At 45.9% G+C, this 25,971-nt stretch overlaps 1 pseudogene; it reads right to left on the bottom strand.

Annotated features, from left to right (window-relative positions):
- Nucleotides 1-23,789, bottom strand: part of LOC146198566 (uncharacterized) — a 41,579-nt pseudogene extending 17,790 nt beyond the window's left edge.
- Between the last annotated feature and the right edge of the window lie 2,182 nt (nucleotides 23,790-25,971).

The following is a 25,971-nucleotide window of genomic DNA, read 5'->3' as shown; positions in this document are numbered from 1 at the left end:
TTTCAGAATGGGACTACGTTGAAGAGCTTTTGCAACTGAGCACAAGGGATAGCTTTTGAATTTGTCTCGCAAATGTATACGCGTACGCGAGTGTGTGTGTGTGTGTGTGTGTGTGTGTGTGTGTGTGTGTGTGTGTGTGTGTGTGTGTGTGTGTGTGTGTGTGTGTGTGTGTGTGTGTGTGTGTGTGTGTGTGTGTGTGTGTGTGTGTGTGTGTGTGTGTGTGTGTGTGTGTGTGTGTGTGTGTGTGTGTGTGTGTGTGTGTGTGTGTGTGTGTGTGTGTGTGTGTGTGTGTGTGTGTGTGTGTGTGTGTGTGTGTGTGTGTGTGTGTGTGTGTGTGTGTGTGTGTGTGTGTGTGTGTGTGTGTGTGTGTGTGTGTGTGTGTGTGTGTGTGTGTGTGTGTGTGTGTGTGTGTGTGTGTGTGTGCGCGTGCGTGCGTGCGTGCCCTGCCAAAGCGGCCCATAAATTCAGCCGGACGCCAAATTTTCTCTAGCGAACGCCTCCTTGACAAAATCCTGATACGGCTGTGCAAGATACCAATGCACTGGAGACGAGCAGTGCCAAGGGGAGAGGAGCGACGTTTTTCAACATGCGCTCAGCGACGAAACAGTTCGGCGCCGTTGCCCAGGCGGTGGACCCCTTCGCGCTCCGCGGCATATTTGAAGCAAGAGTGTAGCGAGCTCTCCCATTGACCCTGCGAACGTGCTGCCGTCCGATTGAACCATTTGAGAGCCAGTGGATTCTCGGGTTACGGAGACTCAAGTGCTTCCGCTTTAGAGGGGTTTCGTCACTAACGTCCATAGGGAGCAGTACGCCGCCGGAGAGAGCGGACGCAGCGAAATCTCCCCGGCCGTCGCTGCGCGAGGACCGTCGAGGATGGCTATGTTATCTTTTGGCCCCAGAGCCCATCTCGTTATATAAATGCCTGTAAATAGTGTATAAGGCTTTTTCTTCATCTCACCAGCGCCGACTCGGATTCATCTCTACCGCACAGGGAGCTGACAGCCCTCGTTCACGAAACGGGTGACGAGTGCTACGCAACCAACTTCTTAGCACAACTCTGTAGAGGGCGGGACACTGTGATAACCTCACATGCGCAACATTGAATGGCAGCTGCGGGATTGACCGGCCTCAGGCACTTCTGCGCGGTGAATACCTGAAGTTGTCCTCAAACGCCAGAGTTTCTCTGACAAACAGGGTAGCTTAGAGAAAGGCTGAGCGTAGCATTGTGTTAACCTTGCGTATTTCAAGCCTACAGGATGTGTTTGAAAACCAAGGGATGCTGAGAGGGCAATCAGTGTGAGAAAAGCTTGCGCGTATCTTGCTAGGAGCGAGACAACGAACCTCTAGTACACTATTCTAAAAAGGCAAATAACAAGAGGCCGCTGTAACTGATGGAGAGTTACAAGGTCAAAGAACTTCTCCAAATTTGTGAGGAGTTGGGCATCGATTAGGGCTCAACAAAAAGAAAAAAAGAAATTCTCGGGATCATGCAGGCAGCGAAAAGGTGAAGGCTGAGGAAGCCGCAGATGCCTGGGATGATATTCAACAGAGAAAAAGGAAGGAGGAAGCCAAGAGGCTGTAACTCCAAAAGCCCGAGGAGCGTGAAAAGCTAGAACGCCAAGAGTGCGATGAGCGTGAAAGGCTTGAAAGCCAAGAGCGCGATGAGCGTGGAAGGTTAGAACGCGAAAGCAGTTTTCCTGATTAAAGAAGCTTATGCAGCTCGAGCTTTCAGCAAATTAAAAAAGTGTTGAAAGAAATGAAGGTTTAATTGCCATTCAAGGGAACAGTTTGAAGCCGCGAGAGGGTCTGCAACCGTTCCTCATTGCCGAGGATAATGCAGGGTATTTGGCAGATTTCGAGTGTGTCTGCAAAAATAAGCGCTTCGAGCGAGATACTTGGGCACAAAAAATTGGTAGCTCTTCTCTCCGCTGAGGCATCGGAAGAAATAAGTGCGTGTTAGACGGTGACTTGAAAAACTATGACTTCCTTAAAAAGTAATTAGGGAAAATATATCAGCTGTCAGCGATGGAGATTAGGAACAGGTATCAGTGGGATTAAAAGTGTACTGAGACATACTCAGATTTGGCGTATCAATTGAAAGCCGCTATAACCAAATGGCTAGACAGTCAGGAAGTCTCGGAGCAAATTGTAATGCCAACCCGCGCATGCGCCTAGCTTTTCTGGCTTTTTTCAACCATTGATTTCTTTGTTTTATTGCTTCAGTATTATTCGCTTTGGTTTCATTCTCTCCCACCACTCGGCCTATATAAGCGGTTGCCTTCCATCAATGAAGTCAATTGATAGTTAGCGCCTCTGTGTGTTTATCGCATCTCGTGTCCTTGTCGTTGTTCAGGCTTAAAAGCCCTACGTCAAGGTGAACTACCAACTTGCCCAAGAGGAAGTTTTAATGAAGGCCTTACTCTTTCCTCTGAGTGCCAGTTTCTCTATGGCTGCCGTCAGCAGGTCGATGTGCAGGCGCACGAACTCGTTGGAGAGACCCAGGTGGCTTTGGTTCCAGCGGCCGCATAGGAAGCGGTAGAAGTATTCGCATGGCTCGGCGGCCCAGTCGAGCGACACGCGCACCTCGTCACCGTAGTCGTAGCGGCGCCATGCGCGACCACGACGCCACCACCTTTCAATAGTCATTCCGATGCACCGGAGGAGGACGTTCGCCTGCAGTGCAGCGCCTCGCCGAGGTTGTGCCATCTACGTAGGGGGCAAGTGGTGGACAGGATTTACATTATGGCGTACGCCGTACGTATCCAGTGCGTACTTGGAGTGCAATGCGCTAGACAATAGCGTAACAGTGAGGAATACATGCGTAACGTCTCAGACATTGCAAGTCGCCACCACTGAATGTTCTGAGGAGGTATAAGGCATGTGGGAAATAGGGTGATCTGCCATGGAAGGAGCTTTGTCGAAAAAATTTGTTTGCTGGCGTGATCACTCTCTGAGCCTCTCGCCGTCAAGCACACCTTGGTGGAATCCAAAATTCTTATTGAGGTAGTAATTAGGCATTAAAAAAAATAAATGTAAAAATAATACTTTACAGTCTTTCATTTGCGTTGTCGGTTCGTGCTGCTTCATAAATTTGTTTGAATCATGAATGTAGGAATTTTCTTGCTTCCTTTGTTCAGCAAAAATGCTATGTACCGTTTTATTAACTGCAATCCAGCTTCAGCTGATACCATTTTCGTAGATGTTTCTTTCAGCATTACAGTTGTTTGTGTTAAAATCAATTTGAACTTGTTAAACTGCAGTTTTAGAACAACATGTTCAAAACCTAAAAAAAAATCTACTTTTTCATGTGATTCAGGTCTAAATTTGTAATTAAAGCACTCCAGATAAACGTAAGCGAAAGCTTGCTGTAGATATCACTGCATAATCTTTTATTCTCGAACAGTTTATGCGAGCAAATTTATTTTGTGTGGAGAAATTATGCGACATGAATAAAGGACAGGAACCTGCTACCCCTCATTATTCTTGTCCGCATTTCTGTACTCATGTTTCCATTCGGACCGTTGGCACATATATGTAAAGAGTTCCTGAGGGACGCGCAAACCCATGAGCTTGTTCTTTTTCGTCCCTCAAACTATATCCATAAAGCAGGTACTGGTGTCCCAGAGGTTTAACATCCACCACATTGGGCACACCAGGCGGAAGGTATTCGTATTGTGACGACCCACATGTTTACTTGCTTTTCGTACTCGGAGGTATAGAAATACGAGCGCGTAACAAAACGGGGAAAATATCCACCATTGCTGAAATTAAAATGAGTGAAGAAAAGAAAGCTCAAACGGCTCACGTTTCAAGTACAGCCGCTTCATCGAGTGCACTTTATTGTGCCTAAATTGAAATGGAATGCAACGGTCTATATTTCATTAAATCTTTCCTTTTTTTTCTCAGCTTCCTAACCTTGAGCATTTCATCAGCATAACACAAGCAGGTCCACTGTTTTCAAGAGATCCTAGGAAGCTTTCCGTGTGACAAACCACCGGACAATATAGTTATTTTCAAGTTAGTGAAAGCGCACGTATTTTCTTACAACAAAATCTTCATTGTGCTGTACTTATCTCCTCTGAATCATCCAGCGGATAAAAAGTAAAGGCTTAAACGTTATATGTCCAGAGCGTCGTTTAGATTCACTTTCTTGTGATGGGCATCCTTACGACAAACGTGCGGCTGTGCCCTACGCATTGTGTAACGTTGCTTGCACGACGGCCATTGAAGCTCGTCACTTCCAGAGAACAGCTCAAGTGTACGATTTGACCGCAAAATTTTTCTCCTCGGATACTGCAGAAAGTGAAAATTGGAAAATACCGGATCGCTCTTGAGTGGCTTCATGTTCCGGCAATGTCGGGGCGCCAAATAATGCATGTGCATTAGATCTATGGACCACATGCAGGCTCATCAACATGCATTGCGTATACTCCTCGTGTAATCTCTGCCATATTTAAGCGAAAAAAAAAGGCGTGTAATGTTAACGCTTTCTCAAGAAGGAACGTAAAATTTTTCCTGAAAACAAGCTTAAGTTAATAGCTAATTTACAAAAGCCGCATTTTATGTACTTCTATTTTAGTCTGTTCACCAAGAACACAACTTGCGTCGGGGACGCGTTCAACTGAGAAGGTAACACCAAACAAAAACCTTTCTCGCTAGAAATGTAACCTAACCTGGCTTATCGTAAGATGCAAATAAAACAAACCAGATAGCAGGGCATGCCTGTTTGTGGAAGCCTCAGAGTGTCGAGACAATTATATACATTTTTTTCTATGTCACTGAGTGTTAATAACTAAATCTTTTAACAGTCACTACTGTGGCACTGTTGGTCACCTAAGTTTGCGCTCCTTGCAGGAGATCAGCTTTTTTCCAATGGATTTCTTTATTCCTGCAGCACTTTCTTGTCGTCCTTAACTGGGTGGGAATTTAACACGATGACGACTATATGCTTTCTGCGAAAAGCGTGCAAACACACAAAGAGTTTTGCGAAATAGTAATAATGTCTAAAGCACTACTCCTGTGCATGTTGTTTTATTCGCCTTGGCGCATATTTTCAGCTTTTCTAAAGGATCTTACATTTCGTTATTCCAAATATTTTTCTGGCGTTGACAACCACAAAAAAAATAGAGGTGTTTATATTTTTATATATGAGAAAAATACGATAGTTGAAGCGTCTGTAAACAAACGCCGATGGCACGAACTTTTACATTGGTATATAAATTACGAGTTAGTGAGGTGATCTTAGAAATAAATAGGAAAAAAATAAAAGCGATTCTTAACTCCACTCAGAATTGAGAGTATTGGGCACGCTGGACTTGTATGAAACCTGATAAGTGTGCTCACTCGAAGGAAAGGTGCAAATTGCGTTTCGAGCACTTCAGACAAAGAGTTCTCGCATGCCAAACAATAAACACCGAAAAATAATTGTTGCTCATTTTATTCTTTTTCAGAGAGAAATAAATAATTACATTTAAGTTAAGCTGAAATTTAGTGTTTCGTTTTGTTGTAATAGCCTGTATTTCGCAATACTAATGCGTTCAGGTAAAATCAGAGGTGCACTGTACAGTAAACGTTACTTTTTTTTTTTTTTTTTACCGTACCGTATTATTATTTGATTAAAAACGTTTATGATGCATTACAAAAACTTGGCCGTACTGAAACGGAAAGATGTAAAGTGTTAAAGCGAGGGAGGGAAGAACATAAAGTACTTCCTGAAGAATCTGAATCTGAGAAAGTTGTTTCATAACAAAAAGGCAAAGGTTTAACCTTGCTAAGCCTAAGGGACCAAAGCGAAAGAAGCGGAACGTTTTGCTCGACGCGTCTCTCTTCGTCTCTGAGCGGCAGCCTATCGGCAAACTACGTCCACTGGATGAAAGGATTCAGCTTGTCGTCTTCGCAACCTCTGGGACGCGGACAGTTCCCGAGGCGTTTCGTCTGGATCATTCATGACGATGATCATCAGCATCATCCATGATGGCGATGGATTTCGCGGACCCCGATTTCAGAAACTCTCCAGTCTGAGCCTCCAAATATGCGACTATTAATTAAAGATAATTTGCCCAAATTACGATGTGCTTATGGTAATGATCATGCTTTTGTGGTCGGCACAGTTTTTCAGTTGCTCCCATGTGCACACTTTTATGTGGACGATAAAAACTAGGTATCGGTAGCAGGTTTCTCCTGTCCTGCCCAGTAGGTATAGGACAAGAGAAACACGTTAACGAGTTCCTAGCCTTCTTAGCATTATGGCATTATCCGGCACACTATATATCTTTTATTCACTAACCATTTATAATAGCGTTAGCTATTACTTCTCCTGTCTGGCGATTTCCCGTTGGTTTGTCCAGGCCTGGCACGTGGCCACCAAGTGCTTATTTAGTATTCAAGTCTGAAGCAGTGTTCACCATAGTGTGTTGTCACCCTGTTCTGTCAGGATTGCGGCCACACTAAGGAACACCATAGGTCACGTGATGCCACCCAAGGTGGGGGTCACCAGGTCACGTGGTGCCACCTAAGACGGCGACCCTAAGACCCACCCTAGGTCGCGTGCCGCCCAAAATGGCGGCCACCTTTAGCCTACCCTCACACCCCTTCGCCCCCCCCCCCCACCCCCCATTTAAAGAAAAAAAGCAGGCGTATTATGCACTGTTACTACGGCAATATATGTAATTATTTTCGGCTCCGCTTGAATTCTCCCTCCAGACAAACAATGTCATTCGGCTAACATTGCGGCCGTACGGTTGGTGGTAGAGAGACAGGAGTGGTGTCTGACGATTAGTTGGGTTCGTACACGCAAATTTGCAAGTCTAAATCTACTCTCGCTATGTTATGGTAGTCGTACCGTATACCAAATGGCCACAATTCGCATTGGGAAGGGGGCACGTATCTTGGTAACCACTGGCCGTGTTCACATGTGGGTGGCACCAAACGATTCGTCTTGATGAGATCTATGCCAGATGAGGTTGCTATGGACAATAAGTTCGATAATTTAGGGAAATGATAAATCCGGGTTCCATCGATGTCCCATAGTTGCCATATTACTCGATTCCAACTATTGAAAGCGATTATTTCAGTGTTTGAAGAAGATGATGCAATCGTGTGCCTAGGACTTCTTGACAGAAAGAGGAAAAAAGAAATGTCAAATTTACGCAGAGTCATGGATCAAATCATGCTGTAATCTCCAACGCCATGATCACTAAATCCAGTGAGCTAACGCTCTTGCTCTTCAACGTCTATCAGATGGTGGCGGATATTTTTCTGCCTTGCATGGCGCAAGTTAGCAGGACTCTTGCTTTGTGTCAGGAGGAATATCGACAGTAGAATATGTAATTACTGTTGGGTACCAATTATCGCTTTGTAATATTTGGAAATAAAATAAAATGTATAATTCTCTAATTTGTGCCAGAATCAATCATAACCCATTTTCAACTTTTTTCCTACAGAAATGTACAGTCTTGGCCAAAAGTCCAGAAGTCAAAGGATTTTCGTCTTAGCCACAAAATGAAGCTGTCCCGGCGACATTAAAGATTAAAGGGCTATTTAATGCTATGGCACAGTTTCTGGCTATAATAAGCTATCATTTCATAGCACTTTCTATGCCCTTTCGGTTTTAATCATGGCTTGACGGCTCTAGTTTGTGGCTGAGATGAAAATCCTTTGACTTTAGAAATTTTGACCAAGGGTGTACATATCCAGCTTATTTGAAACAGGCTGCTCTAAGAGCGCGTGCGATGAGCTGTTAGTTTTTATCTCTTGACGTAGTTATTTAGACACATGGCCTATTTAAAGCTTTGATTGACTTCAAGATATTGATAAATCTTTAAAAACTGTATTTAATTCTTTATTTCAAATATTTTTTTAAGGTGCAAGCAATAATAGGCTCATGCTGCAAAAGAGTCTGTAGAAGGCTCCCACATAAAGTGTGTGCAGAAAGTGTCCCTCTCCAGTACCAAAATTGTTCTTCTGGGCCCCATCAATTTGATTTGATTTTACTTCGTGCCCCACCTAATTTGACCATGGCCAACTCAGTCGTGCCTTCCAATTTTTGGTGGGCCACAACCTAAAGCTTGGCACGCGTACGAATTCTTTGCTATCGTGCGAGCATACGCGCAGCCTTAACATTTTGATAGCCCTCGCTCCTGTCAGATTTTTGCGACATGCAACGATTCCGGAGACTTTGCTAATGAGATTAGCTGGAAGCGGTAACTCTGCATGTGAGGCTATCTGCCACACCCAATATGGTTGTATAAACATTCAACAATACAGTATTAAAACGTCACCGTGTGCTGCCCTATATCAGACAGCCGAATGGGCTAATGACCCGCGTGCATCTAGAAAACGACGATTACGCGAGTAGAAGATATTGTCACGTACACGGTGACTAAGGATACCAATGATAGCAGGGGGTAGCCCAGACACAAGAACACAGCAGCACAGACGCAAACGTGTAAGCGACACTTTGTCGTCCTCTTCAACTTCGTCCTCCTTTTTCACCTCAGTCATGCGCCACCTGGCAACGCTAGGTGGCATTACCCCCTCCCTCCGGAAAAAAATGAGAAGGGCCGGTAAAAATGGTGTGAAAAGCAAGAGAGTGGTCACAGCGGGTGGCCATAGGCTATCGGTGGTAGTACGGCTTCAGTCGCACAATGTGCACAATGTCCGAGCTGTGCTTTCGACGTTTTGGTTGTGTGGCACCGTCTGGGATAACTTCATAACTAAGGTCACTCACACGGCGCAACACTTTGTACGGCCCGAAGTAGCGGGAAAGGAGTTTCTCTGACAAGCCTGGACGGCGAACTGGTGTCCATACCCAGACTTGATCTCCAGGCTTGTAGTCAACCTGGCGGTGCCGGAGGTTGTAACGGTGCGCGTCAGTGGTCTGCTGCTGCCCAATGTGCACACGGGCGAGCTGGCGGGCTTCCTCAGCGCGGATGGCATATTGCTGGGCATCTGAGGATAGCTGGTCATCATCTGGGCACGGGAGCATGGAATCGAGCATGCTCTGAACTTCGCGTCCGTAAACAAGTCGAAATGGTGTGAAGCGCGTTGTCTCTTGTAAGGCTGTATTATACGCAAATGTAACGTACGGCAGCACCTCGTCCCAGGTCTTGTGCTGCACATCGACGTACATTGCCAACATGTCCGCAATCGTCTTGTTCAATCTTTCTGTAAGGCCATTGCTTTGTGGATGGTACGCTGTGGTTTTGCGATGGGTCGTGCAACTCAGCTCAAATATGCGGTCGATCAGCTGTGATGTGAAAGCTGTCCCTCTGTCGGTAATGACGTAGGAAGGGGCGCCATGCCGCAAGACTATGTTGTGCATGAAAAACTCTGCTACTTCGGAAGCTGTGGCATGAGGGATTGCCTTTGTCTCAGCGTATCGAGTCAGGTAGTCAGTAGCGACTACTATCCATTTGTTTCCGGCCTGCGACAAAGGGAAAGGGCCAAGGAGATCCATTCCAATTTGGTCGAACGGAATGCGGGGTACTTTAACGGGCTTGAGAAATCCGGCAGGCTTCTGGGGCGGTGTTTTACGGCGCTGGCATTCGCGACAGCTTCGTACATAGCGTTTCACTGCTGCGGAAAGTCCTGGCCAGTAATACATGTTGCGGACGCGAGCAAGCGTCCGTGAGTAACCCAAATGACCAGACGTTGGTTCATCATGGCAAGCAAGGAGAATATCCTCACGGAGCTCGCATGGCACTACCAGAAGGTAAGTTCTGTATTGGCTCTGGGAGTTTCTTTTATACAATACGCCTTGCCGTATGCAGAAGGAACCAAGGTGCCGAGATAGGTGTCGAGGCAGAATCGTATCACGCCCTTCCAGATAATCGATGAGTGGAAGGATGTCTGGATCAGCTCTTTGTCGATCCCTGAGCTCAGATGCGCTGAGGGCTCCTAGAAAACCGCTATCGTCATCGGCTGTAGTATCGCCAGTGTCAACGGGTGCTCGTGACAGCGTGTCGGCGTCTTCGTGTTTGCGGCCGGACTTGTAAACAATGGTTATGTCAAACTCCTGAAGACGTAAACTCCAGCGTGCAAGTCGTCCAGATGGGTCTCGCAGATTTGCCAGCCAGCACAAACAATGATGGTCGGTGACGACTTTAAATGGCCGGCCGTAAAGATAGGGACGAAACTTCATAGTAGCCCATACGACCGCCAGGCATTCCTTTTCTGAGGTGGAATAGTTCATTTCGGCACGAGAGAGAGTGCGGCTGGCATAGGCTATTACTCGCTCAAACCCGTCTTGATGCTGAACAAGGACCGCGCCAAGACCGATACTACTGGCGTCAGTGTGCATCTCAGTGTCAGCCGCTTCATCGAAGTGCGCCAGAACAGGGGATGTTTGAAGGCGCTCACGAAGCAAAGAGAAGGCCATCTGCTGCTCAGAGTTCCACACAAAGGAGGTGTCCTTCCTTGTAAGGCGCGTCATAGGTTCTGCGATCTGAGAAAAGTCCGCAATGAAACGCCGATAATATGCGCACAGGCCGAGGAAGCGCTGAACAGCCTTCTTATTAGCTGGAACGGGAAATCGTGCGACGGCAGCAGTCTTATCGGGATCCGGGCGCACCCCATCAGCGCTTACAACATGGCCGAGGAACTTGAGTTCTGTATACCCGAAGTGGCATTTCTGGGGCTTCAGCGTGAGATCAGCAGAACGGAGGGCTTCCAGGACAGCTCGAAGGCGTTCGAGGTGTTGATCAAATGTTTCGGAAAAAACAACTACATCGTCCAAGTACACAAGACAGATCTGCCACTTGAGGCCAGTGAGGACGGTGTCCATCATCCTTTGGAATGTAGCTGGGGCAGAGCACAATCCAAATGGAAGTACTTTGAATTCATATAGGCCATCTGGAGTGACAAATGCGGTTTTTTCTCGGTCTCTTTCGTCTACTTCGATTTGCCAATAGCCGCTTTTTAAATCAATAGATGAAAAATACTTCGCACGTCGCAATCTGTCCAGTGAGTCATCGATGCGCGGCAACGGGTATACATCTTTCTTTGTCACATTATTCAATTTTCGATAGTCGACGCAAAATCGAAGAGTGCCGTCTTTCTTTTTGACAAGGACAACTGGTGAAGACCACGGACTTTGTGAAGGCTGCACAACACCATCATCCAGCATCTCCTGAACTTGCGTCTGGATCACTTCTCGTTCTTTGGCAGACACACGATAAGGCTGCTGTCGTATTGGGCGAGCGTCGTCATAAGTAATGATGCGATGCTGTGTAATGGGCGTTTGACGAACCTTCGAGGAAGAAGCAAAGCAGTGCTTGAAGTCTAGCAGCAGTTGCTCTAAAGCCCGCCGTTTCTCCTTTGACAAGTGACAGTTAATGTCGATGTTGTCAAGAGATGGCTCGTTAGTTTCTACTGCCGTGGATGCAAAACAGACCGGATCGTGCGCAACATGGTCAGCAAAAGCGATAGCAGTCCCCGGGAACAAGTGTCGGTACTCATTAGAAAAATTTGTGACAAGGAGTGCAGCCCGGCCATTGTGAAACGACAATAAACTTCGAAGAGCGCAAATGCCATGAGCAAGCAGGAGTGTATGGTTCGCCTCCGCTACAGCATCACCGGTACGGAAATCGTCACAGGTAACTTCCACAAGAGCACTGCTTCGCGGCGGCAGCGAGACGCTCTCAGCGGAAACACGAAGTGCGTTATTGCAAGGACTGCTACTATCTTGTTCGGTAGACTGTCCCATCGAAAACGTGACGAGTCTATTTCGCAGGTCGATAACTGCTCCGTACTCCCGCAGAAAGTCAATGCCGAGGATAAGGTCACGGGAGCAGTCACTTAAAACAACGCAACTAACGACGAACGTACGTCCGTTAATCTGAATGCGAGCCGTGCACATCCCCTTTGGAGTAACTATATGACCGCCGGCGGTTCGAAGGCACACACCTGGCCAAGCAGTGAGCACCTTCTTCAAAACAGTCGCCATGCGACCACTCAAAATTGAATAATCGGCACCGGTGTCCACTAAAGCATTGACCGTAGTGCGACCGTCTAAAATAACCGGAAGGTCCAGAGAAACGCTTTTTGCTTCCCTAGGTGACGGTACCAGCAGCTCGCGGTCGGATCGAAGCGGCGGCGACGGGAGGTCTTCAACGCAGCGACTACCAGCGGCCTCGCCCCCGAAGGTCGCTGTTTTCAGTTTTCCCGACCAGGGCTAGACGAGCGGCCTTGGTCCTCTCGCGAGGAACCGTGAGTGAACGAGGAGGAGCGCCTTGGCGAAGGGGAGCGGGGCTGACGCTGCGAACGAGATGAACGCTGCTCCGCCAGGTACTCCTCAATAACTCGGGGCCGTTGACCAAACCGGGGAGGAGGCGAGTCGATGCGGAAGCCGTGGAGACCGAGGCGTCGATACGGACAATCCCGGTAGAGATGTCCTGGTTCACCGCAGTGGAAGCAAAGCGGACGGCGGTCAGGCGTGCGCCAAATGTCGGCTTTGCGTCGGGGCAGCGGGCGATTGTCGAAGTTCTGCACTGGCTGCACCGAGGGCAGCGGAACTGTAGGTGACGCGAGAATGGGCGGTGGTGAAGGGGGAGCCTGACTCTGCAGAACTTCCGCATATGTGGGACGATTGTCGGTCCCCGACAGCAATGGCGGGCTCGAAACTACAGGCGAAAGAGGGCTCTTGAGTGCCTGCCGCACCTCCTCCCGCACTATAGCAGAAACGGAAGATGGCGATTGCTGCAGAGGGCTCCAGAACTTGCTTAGTTCTTCGCGCACGACGCTGCGAATCAGTTCGCGCAATGCATCGGGATGCCGCTCTGAAGATGCAAATGATTCCGCGGTTGTGCGTGTATGAAAAGGTCGGTCATAAGCCACGGCACGTTGGTGTAGCACCTTTTCCATTGTGGTGGCCTCCGCAAGGAATCCGTTTACAGTCGAGGGTGGGTTTCGCACAAGGCCTGCGAACAACTGCTCTTTCAAACCCTGCATCAAGTGCCTGACCTTTTTGTCCTCGGACATGGCGGGATCGGCTCGCCTGAAGAGGCGCGTCATGTCCTCGACGTATGCTTGGACACTCTCATTCGGCCTTTGGATGCGAGAGTGAATGGCACGTTCTGCATGCTCGCGACGATCTGCGCTAGTGTAAGCCTCGAGCAGTTGACGACGGAATTCCCGCCACGAAGTTAAAGCTTGCTCTCGGTTCTCGTACCAGATACGGGCGCCGTCCTCAAGGCTGAAGTAGACGTTCCTTAGTTTGGCAGCATCGTCCCACTGGTTGAATGCAGCGACACGTTCAAACTGAAGGAACCAATCCTCCACATCCTCAAAGAGGTCCCCATGGAAAGTCTTCGGTACCCGAGGGGCCTGCAAGGTGTAGTTACAGGCCGGTGCGAGGCCCGTCACCTGCTGCGCAGGAGCACTAGATGTCATGGCGGCGGGTGCTGGCTGAAACTCCGGAGACAGTCCCTGGAGCCGTCGACTGGAGCGATGCACGGGGGTGTCCAATGGTACAGGGCTGGCGCGACGTCTTGTAGATGGAGATTCTTGCATAGGCGATCGTTTTACCCAGCAGCTCCACCAGAATGTCACGTACACGGTGACTAAGGATACCAATGATAGCAGGGGGTAGCCCAGACACAAGAACACAGCAGCACAGACGCAAACGTGTAAGCGACACTTTGTCGTCCTCTTCAACTTCGTCCTCCTTTTTCACCTCAGTCATGCGCCACCTGGCAACGCTAGGTGGCAATATAAACTACAAATGACGTGCCTGATGCCTTTGTGTAATAACCTTGCGCTTCGCCTGCTCTAATGGATGCGTTGGATGGGCCGCCGTGCTCAATTCCAAAGGGGGCCCCGAACAATTAGGCTTGTCCTTAATTATAGTCACACCGTAGTCATCCGCTCATGTTACATTCCTCTACGCCTAATTTGGTCTTCCGGCATAATCCGTCATTTGAAATCCCTAGATCGATCGACCGGCAGATGGACGCGCTAACAACGTCGTTGGGGTAGCAGCCACTGCAGAGTCGAACTTGTATTTTGTTTTTGTGACGCCTGCGTCAACGTCAACAAACACAATGGCGAAACAACTTTGCGAGTAGAATCAATTCTCCGGCAGAGGTGGGCAGCCGTGCAATAAAATGCGCCTTTTGGCGGGGTTCTGAATGTTGCCCCTGATGAGATTGAAGGGAGAAGAAAAAAATCTCCTGGGGGTGAGCACTTTACCCCAACACTGCACAAGCTGCTGGATGGGCTTAACTTACGGCTTCCGCATTCCCCCTAACCTCTTTTGCGTCTTGGAGGGCAATGCACCGGTCTTCCTGTCAACGATCTTTAGTGGGGTGAATTGTGAACTGTAAGAACTTGCGTTTGTCCCGGTCGAATTAGGAAGGCGTTGCTCTCGATATCCACACTTTCCAAGCGCCATAGGGCATAGATTGGGATGGAGCGCATTTGGCAAGCACTTGCGGATTATGACTAGCAGCTTACCGGTATCGCTCAAGAGGAAAGTATACAACAGTTGCATCTTGCCTGTACTCATCTATGGGGCTGAAACGTGGAGGCTAACCAAGAGAGTTCTACTTAAGTTGAGGACAACAGGGCTATGGAACGAAAAATGGTAGGGGTAACATTAAGAGATAGAAAGCGTGCAGAGTGGGTGAGAGAAATAACTCAAGTTACCGACATTCTAGTGGAAATTAAGAAGAAGAAATGGACATGGGCAGGACATGTAGTGCGAAGAGAGGATAACCGATGGTCGCTGAGGGTAACAAACTGGATTCCAAGGGAAGGAAAGCGTAGCAGGGGGCGGCAGAAAGTTAGGTGGGCGGATGAGATTAAGAAGTTCGGAGGGGTCAAGTGGATGCAGCTAGCACAGAACCGGGTTAAGTGGAGAAATATGGAAGAAGCCTTCGCCCTGCAGTGGGTATAATCAGGCTGATGATGATGATGATGATGGTGATGATAGGGCAATGCACTACAAGCTGCTTCAGTGTGCAAATGAGACCGAATGTGAAATTTGTCTCATTGTAAAATGAAAGGCGCAATGGGTTGTGTGGTAATCGTGCAAAGCAGGTCCCAATAACAGTAGGGGTCTGCAATGACTCTTTTGCGGTCGAGTGAAACGGTCGATATTAATGAATCTCGACTTCTGAGGGTCAAACAACGCACGAATAGGCACAGCGAACTTCAAACGTGCTATCAGGTCTTCGCGTACACGTTTAGTGGGTGGCACAGGATGAATTTAAAGAACAAATATAAACAAATTAACAGACGAAGTAAATGATAACATATACGAAAGTATATAAAGGTTACCAACACACAATGCGTTCTTCGGCATCATTTTTAGGTCGTTGTTAGGATATGTACCGGTATATAATCCACGGTTCACCCTCTGTGTTCACTGCGCGCACTTACTAAGCATACTTCCAGCCCCTGCACGTAATTATCTGGCACTCAACAGCGTTAGCCAACCACCTAAATTGCAAAGCTTTCAGTTACACAAAGGTGCTGCAATGAGATTCTCCCCTATCATAGTGGGTCCGAACTCCTCTGAAGGCGATGAGCCCTGGCATATAAGGCTGCACAAAGGCGATTGTCATCTTGGAAATTAGTACGAATACTCCAGTGAGGGCAGCGGTCCTGCTTCTTCATGGAGATGGGGAAGGGCTAAGTTTCGAAACCATGACTTCTGAGTCCAACCACTGTGGTTGGACTTTGAAGGATAGAATGAAAACAAAATAAGTAGAGTATTCTAGTAAACACAGCCATCCAACAAGGCTCAGAGCAACTACGTACATATCTATGTAAGTAATTAAAATGACAGGGGGTGAGAGTGTGACTACGAATATTTAGCGGCATTACATAGACCAGGACAAAGCTGAAGGTCCGATAGGAGACGTCTTACGGGAATGTCAGTGGAAAGTCGTTATTCATATAGTATTCATTACTACCATGCCATTTATCAGTGCTTCTTATCGACTCAACACGCTATAAAAAGGTGGTTGTTTTGAGAGGTACATTCAATTTGTGGCAGACAATAAGGTTTGGATATACACCGCCCCGCATGTTATTTGCGGCAATGTAGAGCCTATAGCTGCCTTGTTTAGTCAATGCCGCCGGAGCACTGCAAATATGAACTGTAATATTTAAGCGTTAGTGATCTATTTTTAAAATGATTTTAATAACTTGAAATATACTTATGTCTATTTGTAAAGTGACACGATGTTTTATCCACAGGTTAAACATGCAAGGAAGGCCACACAAACGCAACAATGCGGATGTCTGCTGCAAAGTAATGCGCTGTCGTTCGCAACATTCATTTCCCACAGTTGGCCGATGTCTAATACGAGCAACAGATGCGCATTCATTCTTTTGCCTTCCCAATGATGGAGCCTTCAGACCCTTTATGACCATCTTGGTGGAGCACGTTTAATCAGCGGGCATCGCACAGACTGGCTCAGATCGCCGCAGGCTCCACTGTGCCACAAACCACTCATGCGAAGAAGTATTGGAACTGAGGCGCTTAACCTGCGCTGTTACGGTTATTTATAAGTAATACATCGCGTTACTTACTTCCGAAGGACGGTGAAGATATCGGGATTCATGCGATCACCGCGCTCGATTCAAAAGTCACAAGAAACTGCTAATACACACGTGGGGTTATTTCTGAAAGCGATCCTTTTGGAAATTACCCATTTTTTTTTATTTTATGTTTTACAAAGCAATCGGGCATTCAACCAAGGATATCGAACCAAGCTGTGTACCAGGTCCCAAGCCTTCTCATACATCACTGAAGTTTTTTTATATAGCTGCTGATGTCAAAACGTCGTGGTGTGAACTGGGTACACAAAATGGTTATGCGCTATCAAGATTATTGTGCTGGCACCTTGACGTGATGAGTGCGTGTTTTCAGGAATGTAGAGGCAAAGGCGTCGGCATCAGATAAGAATGCAAACTATTCGCAGACGTAGTCGATTAAGATCAGTGTCCTTCGAATGCTCGAAGCTTTATAAAGCCGAAATTGTACACTATATTGCTGACCTACATTAATTCAACAAGCAAGCACAGAAAAATGGTCGCAAACACAACTTTTTAAGAATTATACGTCGAACTTCCTCGTCGATTGCCATTAAATCTGCAGTTTTGTTGCACGTAGTCTCCTGTTTATTTCGAACCGGAATGAAAGTTAGTAGTAAGGGGTAATTACGCACTGAAATCCATTCAAGCGCAGTCATGCGGCTACAAAGGAAAGCTATGGGGAGTACGCAGCATGATGATGGGGAATGATAATAGCGGTATAGGCTATGCACGAAACACTTTTTAGGTGCGCATACCCAAAAATAAAAGCCACCTACTACCGGTAATGAAAACAAATGAAATGGTTCCGGACTGAAACCTAGCCTTCTCCTCCGATGCCGTTCCCCAGTTTTCGGGGAGTCGCTCGCATTTGAATAGATAATGCACATAATGCAGACCTGTACAGTCGAAAACGCTCCTGCAGCTTAATTTCCAGTTCAGTTTTTTGGTCGTCTATGACTGATTACTAAAATAGATGTCTTGGGTGCAGCCATGTCTTGTGCAATGGCAAGGCAGGAGCACTTCTCCATTAGACATGATAGGTGACAGTTCTGTCTAGGTATAGTATCGATGAGTTGAACTCTTATTTGGGAAAATTGCATCGTGTTGTCGTCGAGTGAGTACGTGGCACATAGATTCCAATTTGGTTCTGACCACGTTCCGCCAATTCATCGTGTCGGTTTGTTGCGGCTACACCTCATTTGATTGTATTAAGATCAGCACGTCGTTAGATGTCGATAAAATTATTTGTTGTTTGTATTGCAAATAACCTCGCCGCTCGAGGGATGTTTCTTTCTTTAATTTATGAGGTCCATGGGTTTGCGCTTTCTTTCAGACGTCTCTGAAATATTTGGTGTGGGTGCGCCTTGCGAATGCTTATAGTGTGGGCGATGGCGAGGGTAATGCTATTCAACCCCTTCGTCAGCTCTGTGCTTTCTCTCGCGGTCGCTTGCCGGGTTCCGGTCGGCGTCCTTCATCGGATAATCTTCAATATTTTATATACGTGAGCGGTAGCGAATGATATAGTTAGCTGGTTACGGAAATGAGACCGGAAAATGGGCTGAGCAACTTCGGAAATTGCATTTCTTAGGGATGGTGCAGATTCGGCCGTACAGCGAACTGGTGCATATCGGGTGCCGAGTGTGGCGACACCCTGTTTGTAAAAAGCCATCGTGGAGAGTAAGGAAATATTATAAAATGTTGTGTCCACGCACAATCTCATATGACAAACCCTAAAATTAACCTAGTGTTTCAGATCAATATGCACCGCTGTTACGTCATTGTATTCTAAGCATTCTTTAGTGCGATGATCGGTCTTGTGTTGCGTAATTACAATATTTCAATAGACCGTCAGACATGAAACAAAGCGACGTGACTCATTACTAGCGGGCCAATAAACTAAAGACTCAAACATGTCACAGTTTATACAACTGGATAGCCATACACAAAGCAGGATCCCCTAATGTGTAGAAGGATCATTCGGGAGTTGGTTTTAAATGCCAGCTTAAACCTAAGCAGCGTGCGACCACCTGAGCTCCGGGCACCGAGATAGAACGTTTTCTTTCTTTCTTTCTTTCTTTCTTTCTTTCTTTCTTTCTTTCTTTCTTTCTTTCTTTCTTTCTTTCTTTCTTTCTTTCTTTCTTTCTTTCTTTCTTTCTTTCTTTCCTTCTTTCTTTCTTTCTTTCTTTCTTTCTTTCTTTCTTTCTTTCTTTCTTTCTTTCTTTCTTTTCTTTCTTTCTTTCTTTCTTTCTTTCCTTCCTTCCTTCCTTCCTTCCTTCCTTCCTTCCTTCCTTCCTTCCTTCCTTCCTTCTTTCTTTCTTTCCTTCTTTCTTTCTTTCTTTCTTTCTTTCTTTCTTTCTTTCTTTCTTTCTTTCTTTCTTTCTTTCTTTCTTTCTTTCTTTCTCGGGCTGTTCGTAATCGAAACTTTGTTCCAATGCGTCATGCGTAAATCGGAGCGGTCCTGTCATTACAAAGCTCTTTTCCTGATGAAGAGAAGACAATACAGAGTCGCCAGATTCAGACCTGGTAGATAAGAGAGTCCGATTTCTGTTGGACTCATCACATACAGTCCCGGCTGTAATAACACGCACTACGCTTCTGCGATAAAATATTTTGTAATTAGTAACCGAGGATTTCTGTTGGACTCGGCACGTACAGTCCTGACTGTAATAACAAGCAGCACGCTTCTGCGATGAAATATTTTGCCATTAGTAACCGAGAAATATTAGGAAGTGCCGCACAAATATATACTCGTGTGCCCACGTAGAGATCCTAGTAACCCTTGTATCTTCTTTACAGAAGGCGTGAGAAAATTTGGAACACTAGAAGTGTGCCTAAACGTGTGTGTTATAAAGCCATAACAAAACTGGAGAGCATGAATAAAGAAAACAGTAACAAATAGATGTGCATACAAGTTACACGGAAGCAAGAACTTCAAATACTGACTATGGAAGACACTAACCTGAGCAAATTTTGGGACTGCAGAATAAATGAGGACTTTACGCCGTATAATGATGTCGCTGTTGTCATTCGAGTAAACTGCAGTAATTATGTACTGTTGTGTGTTCACCAAGTGTTAAATAAAAATGTATCCCAGAAAATCCTGAGTCACATGTGCCCTGTAGTACTTTAAGCGAGTGCGCATGTGGGGCTGATAGCATAACGCTTAAGATAGGATATAACGTAATATATGTCTATTAATAAAATAGAAGATAGATCATAGGCTGAAATATTTCTGATGGCACGCTTAAGTCTCCTGGGGTGCAATAATGCTAAAACTTGGATGGCTGAAGGAACTATAAGAGAGCCCCCTTTATAACGGTGTGGTTGCAGTTTTCCATGAAGCTCGGCTTTTTTTCTCATACCTTGAATGCTGTTTTAAATTCGTTAACTTCTTCATTCAGGTGACAAAATGTTAATTTCCACCCTTCCAACCTTATGTTGTCCTTCTAGTCTTCAGCTACCAATCTCCCAATCGCGTTTTGCTAACTTGCAGCGGTGATTAATCCAACCGATCACTGGGGACACTAAACCCTAGGTTCTGAATGAGAGTGACCCCCCCTCCCCCCCCCCCCCCCCCCCCCCATCGACGTCCATGTGGAGGCTACAATATTCGAATTTAGGATGTTCAATTCTTTATACGGATTCCCAGGTAGCACAGAATGTGGGGCCCTAGTAGGTCCGATATAGGCAAGTGGGGCAGGGGCAGCCATCATAAAACTTGCATCGGTCCCCGATGGGGCAAAAGTAGGCAAGCCTCATTTGGGCTTGCCCCTGTTCCTGCTGCACGGATTTCCATAGCAGCGTTGCTCAGGCTAATGCAGAGCACATTCCTGCCTCCATACCACAAGGTCCCTTGTCGGATATTCCAGGGCAATCCGACCTAAATGTGGGCTCTTTATGAAAAAGGCCTCATAGGTCCGAAATGAGGCCGCCCCCATTAAATCTTTGTGGGACCTACATCGGCCAAAGTGGGGCAAAAAAAAAAAAGAAACGGACGTGCCCACATGCTGCCACACAGTGCGCATGTGTAGTCTTTTTGGTTGAATTATTTTTTTGTAGCTGCATGTTCTAAGGTACCAGGAGCTTCAAACTATAGGCCATTGTCTACTGTGTTATTAAGGAAACATTGCTTCCTGATTTTTTTTCCAGTTTCTACATATTTCTACACTGCTTCTTTTCTATAGAATTTATCTAATTTTACCTTGTATGCTTTTCACCTGTTATTTAACTTAATTTTCCCGTCGTTGGTGTCCTGCTACTTGCCGATTAGTTTCTTAGCTACTTTCCTCCATTTTGAGTCAACGCCTTTTGGTATAGGCGTTTAAAAACTTTAGCTACCCGCCTGTTACTGTCCATTTTCCTCAGGCGTTCTTCATGTAATATCTTACTCTGAGCTTCAAGTGCTTCGAGATGACCCAAGCCCATATCCCGTTGTACCGCATCGTTTGTGCTTTTGCCGTGGCCACCTCGTGCTAATCGTCCGACAGCTCTCTGATTTATTTCTAATCTCCACTTTACCTCTGCATTTAGACCCAATCACGCATTACTGGGAGTAAGCACTGGCACCTTAATTCCTTTCTAAATGACTTAGCATATCGTACCTGTTGTATCCCTACCACGCGCCGTGTTTCATTATCCCGCAATCTTTTCTTACTCTCGCGGTAACATACACTGCTAGTGTTTCTTCATGCCTGTAAGCCCTTCGTTTGCTCATACCCCGAACATTGCTACTGTTTTCAGGCCACCAGGTGGATTCGCTCGACACTACGCTAGTGGACATCGCCCACACTCGGCCAGATAGCGTATGTGTACGGCGTATTTATCTAGGTTGTTTGAAGGAGCACGGCAGATATCACTTCATAAAATCCGTGATGTTCCCTGCAGAGTGCGAGAGTGCGTAGCAGGTGGAACTTGATGAATACGACGATGTTAACACCACAGCTCGAAATGTTATTGTAGTTTTACACGCGGCGTGAGCGGCGGCGGCAATAAAAAAATGGCGATAGTATAGTGCTCTGGGGCCTGGGAAGCTCTGCCTACGATTTCTGTCCCGGCCATTCCTAAGACAAGACATGTCATCTGCAATATTGAAAAGCTTCACCATTAAACTAGCGAACTCTGCAACCCTGCTTCCCTTCAGATAGCAGCGCAGCAGTCTTAAGTTTGAGAATACTACCTTACCTCCTTTTTCTCACCGAAGTATGCCTTGCTACCACCTGCTAGTGGCAGCCACTGGAGTCATGGTTCTCCACATGAAGCGTATTTGTTGGTCGTTAGCGCACATGGAGCAGCAGTCCCGGGTGAACGCAACCCTGTGGACGGCCGTGTTGGGCACCCACGAGTTGACTGTCCACTTCGAGGGCTTCCTCGGGAGTCAGCTCTAGGCGCGACGCGCCTTCTGTCTTTTTAATCACGACTGCCGACAGCAAGCCTTGCAGAAGCTCGAAATGAAGCTGCCATACCCAAGAAGATTCACGATTTAGTTGGACACAGCGAACATAAAGAACGACGACTGCAGGTAACAGTACACGTTACTGGCACTCTCCGAGTCGATCTGGTACCACAGCACCCCAACCACCGTACGGCGTTCAGCATAAATATAACGCTAGCCCCATTATGAACGTCAGTAGAAGGGTCCGGTTCCGAACACTGGTAATGTGATGGACGTCGAAGCGACGCAACCACAGACGTCCTGTTTGCTGCTCCGGCATCATCAGCTGGTCGGCTGCATCAGGAGAAAAGCGGGGCCCCTTTCTTTCGCCAGATCGCTGTTTTCAGATAGGGCCCGGATGTAATGGCGACATGTCCTTCCCTTTCTTATCAAAACAAAAGATACATCCGAGAATAGCCATCTCGCACATCACCATTTAATCTCGTACTACATATATCCGGTCCACTAAAGAGTGTGACAGCCTGCTATAATCACGGGAGTGCTTTTTGTACAAACCTTTACAACGGAGGATGTTCTGAGCATTCATTAGGCTACCGAATGACGAGAACGAGACGCTTTTCTTACATAGAACGCAGCACAAACTTTACAGTAAAATTTTTCTTCCACGAGACCAAGACCTGCTTCGAACATTCTTGCAAACAAAGTGTGAAAAGTTTTCGTTATGTCTAAATCTAATTAAAGAATGGAGAATGACATGTAAGGCCGAGCCTGAACTATGAAATGAAGTGCAATCTGCAACAAAAATACAATTTTCGGGTTTTACCCAGGCATAATATATGTGCCCAGGCTCTGAATGGGCGTTGAGTTATGCCTCGTCGGGTATGCCGTGGTGTCTTTAGAGGCCTATTTTCAGTCCAATGTTATTGCAAAGTGCAAGTGTTAACGTGCCGCTGAAAGAAATCAAATGTTTTGCAGCTCGTGCTGCTTTCCGTCGCTGCTCGCAAGTAACCTGGTCTCGCGTTCTGTCCAACAGACTGCACTAACTCGAAAGCGTCGAGTTGATCATGCGCATTTGCTTTGTTGCTTATTCCAGCTCAGCCGTTTAACAGCTTAGGTGACATTATCGGAACTGACAGATGCGAGATTCTACTTATTTCTACCTTCTCTTTCCACGCTTTCAAACTCGGGAGTTCGTTAGTTGTTTTGAAAGCGAGGGAATTATACAAATCGGCTTCACCGTTAAGCGTCCTTTCTCGACGAGTTTAACATTATCAGGATTTGAATCTCTGCCTAATTGCATAATAAATAATGCTGTGTGCTCTAGCATTACCGAACTTACATGCAGTGGTGCCATCAGCGTGTTTCTGTGACAGGGATGCTTGAGGCTCGTGTAAACGTTTCTCTGAAAGCAGGCTCAGTCAATGCAACCCGGTTAGGGGCTTTTATTTGGTTGCATCGAGAGGGCAGATTCAAGGTATCGCTACCTTTAGCAAGTAGTAATGAGAGCTGGCGCCCCAAAGAATAAGCGTAATTAGAACAGCTTAACTAACACAAAAATTCAGTCAACTCAGAAAGCTATGGCCTAAGGCCAACAAGTAAAAACGACTAAATGCTAGTGCTAAAGAGTTTTCATCTGACAGCACATATGCAAGTCACGAGAGGGTGCTTACCATGGGACTCCTTTCACTGCTTGTGGACCTCCAAAGGATACTTAGTAGCAGACAACGATGGTCAGAAGATGGACACCGTAAAAATCAAGCAGGCAGAAGAAGTTGTAGGCCTTCTCGTGCCATGGCATCGCGAAGAAGGCAAATGTCACAAACTGGCGGAGGCCGGGCATCACAGCATGCTCCATCACGCAGATCACCGCCTGCGCATTATGAGAGGGAAGCTTGCTTGAAGCGGACAAGATACATTGTTTCAATATATGAACAATGGTTGTACAGAAGCAGTTAACTAAATATAATCTCAAGACAGGTGCCTAGACGAGTTTTCAGTAAACTCCAGACAGCCTCCAACACAAGACGGTATTCAATAGGGCTATCCATACATATTTTTTAGACTGCCCCATATTTTTTGTTATGTCGCTATTGGTACGGCGTATGTCCTAAATAATTGCAACGGTTGTTTTGTCAGCTAGACGAGAGAAACACAACTAACTTGTAAGGACATATAACACTTCCTGGTTTTAACTGCCTCACCTCATAGCGAAATTGGGTGCCCTCTATAGAGACGTTTTTTATTGCTAAACCACAGAAAATAGCGAGATCACTAAGGCCATTGCTTGAGCTTCCATGCACATCGTCCTTGGGTGTAAAAAATGTTTGCTATGCATTTACTAAAGGAACAAGCCCAAATGAATTGTTTGCAGTATTTTGCTGAGCATATTATGGTCACCCGACGTGAAAGTCGTTACATACCTCCGAACATATCTAGTTCTTCGACTAGACTAAAAGGTCCGAACGCTCCAAACGCCATCGTAGGAGGCTAACTACCCATCTGGGTAGATTATTACATCTATATTTTCACACTAAGTAATGTTTAATTCTTAATCGTCAGCTTCAAGATTGTTACCAAAGCAGATAATCCACGAAGCCATGTCTGAAGTAAAGGATGCCCGAAAGGCGCCATTTTAATTTGTTTTATGAAATCGAATTAATAAACATTGAAATCTGCGGCTTTTACCAAATCCAGTACTATCTGGCGCATCTTGAACGTACAGAAATTGCAAAAGAAAAACACATCACCTTGCTCATAAATAATATGACACGTGTCTGCCTGAAACTCCAACAGCAAACAGCGCGGACTCCGCAGCAAAATAACCCATTGTATTCCTATTTCCGCACGAAATAAACATTTAAGCCTCGTTACCCGACTCTATTCTCGGAGTTCAGCAGCCAAGATCCTTAGTGGTATACAAGTAGACGTTGGTAAAATGTGTCATTGGCGTCATACGAATATTTATATATCTGAAAGCTGTTGTTTGAGAAACGAGAGGGAGTTTACAACACAGAAGATCGCACTCTAATCACCATGCCGAATCTGCTCAGAAAAACTAGTTGAGCGGATTTCGCTCCGTGACGATAGTATCATAACAAGCTTGCTTTGAACGAAAAGCACTGGCGGTGTTTGCGGAGCTTAAGTTCACGCTTGTTAGGGGTATGTTGCTGTTCCATAATGTGCTCCGACTTTAAATATTGTTCCAAAACAACGCCGTATGCGATATGCGTTAACGCAAATTGTTTTGATAGCTTGCAATAGTTTTGTTTGCTTCGGTTCATAGGTTTATGAGGTTCAAATTTCCAGAGCGACTTAGGCTGTGAAGGAGGCCGTTTTGAAGGAAATGGATAATTCCTGCCCCCTGAGGATTCCATAAAGTGCAACTGAGGTGGCTCAGCACACTGGTGCTTTGCTTTAGGCCTCCATTGAAACGCTGCTGCAGTAGCGGAGATCGAACCCTGCTCATCCGCTTTAATTTCGCTTCAAACACCGAAGAAATTGGCTGAGTGACTGTGATATAAAAAATTAAGTTTTGATGTTAAAATAGAATAAAATTGAAGCATTTTAAAAGAATAATGTCTAGGGCATGATGTGTATTATTACCATTCTAAATGCATGTAATTAATGCTGATATAGGCGTAAACACTAGCGGCCCTTTGATGATACATATTTTTCCGCTTGCTGTTGATCACTTTAAATATTTATTACTAGACTAGTGATAACAGAAACCTTGCGTTTATGAATTTTTGATTGGAACCTTTACGGGATCAACGCAAAGATTTATAGAAAATCTGCTACTTAGACTTCCGTTTCCTATTTTTTTCCGCCTGCTCGCTGACTTAATCGCATCCGCTGTCTTAGTCTCGTTTATTTTACAAATTTGTTCGTTTTTTTGTCATTGCTGATTTTAAACTATTGAGGCAATACTAACGCAACATCGTCTGTATTGTGCTTCGCGCTGTGCTCTAAATAATAATATAATTCAGTGTCATCAAAACAATAACAATAGAACAATATTTTCTATGAACTCGTCATTG

Source organism: Amblyomma maculatum, chromosome 2 (genome assembly GCF_055883805.1).
Source record: "Amblyomma maculatum isolate TAMU_Amacu chromosome 2, ASM5588380v1, whole genome shotgun sequence".
In the NCBI taxonomy this organism is placed as follows: Eukaryota; Metazoa; Arthropoda; class Arachnida; order Ixodida; family Ixodidae; genus Amblyomma; species Amblyomma maculatum.
The sequence above is the reverse complement of the archived record's forward strand: the minus strand, read 5'-3'. Positions and strand labels throughout refer to the sequence as shown.